Below are 563 nucleotides of genomic sequence, written 5' to 3'. Positions count from 1 at the left end.
GAGAGTCGCCCCGGACGGTCCGCCTCGCGGCGCCCGTCTGCTCGGATAAAATGACACAAAGTGTCAACTGCGAATGTTGTCCATCCAAGGAAGGAGCGTGATGCCCGGCCGGCTCCTTAAACACAGGCCGAGAGTCGCCCCGGACGGTCCGCCTCGCGGCGCCCGCCCGCTCGGATAAAATGACACAAAGTGTCAACTACGAATGTTGTCCATCCAAGGAAGGAGCGTGATGCCCGGCCGGCTCCTTAAACACAGGCCGAGAGTCGCCCCGGACGGTCGCCTCGCGGCGCCCGTCTGCTCGGATAAAATGACACAAAGTGTCAACTACGAATGTTGTCCATCCAAGGAGGGAGCGTGATGCCCGGCCGGCTCCGAAAACACAGGCCGAGAGTCGCCCCGGACGGTCCGCCTCGCGGCGCCCGTCTGCTCGGATAAAATGACACAAAGTGTCAACTACGAATGTTGTCCATCCAAGGAGGGAGCGTGAGGCCCGGCCGGCTCCGAAAACACAGGCCGAGAGTCGCCCCGGACGGTCCGCCTCTCGAGGCGCCCGCCCGCTCGGA

Source organism: Syngnathus leptorhynchus, unplaced genomic scaffold, assembly GCF_054491065.1.
Source record: "Syngnathus leptorhynchus isolate UIUO unplaced genomic scaffold, UIUO_Slep HiC_scaffold_216, whole genome shotgun sequence".
NCBI classification, from domain to species: Eukaryota; Metazoa; Chordata; class Actinopteri; order Syngnathiformes; family Syngnathidae; genus Syngnathus; species Syngnathus leptorhynchus.
The sequence above is the reverse complement of the archived record's forward strand: the minus strand, read 5'-3'. Positions refer to the sequence as shown.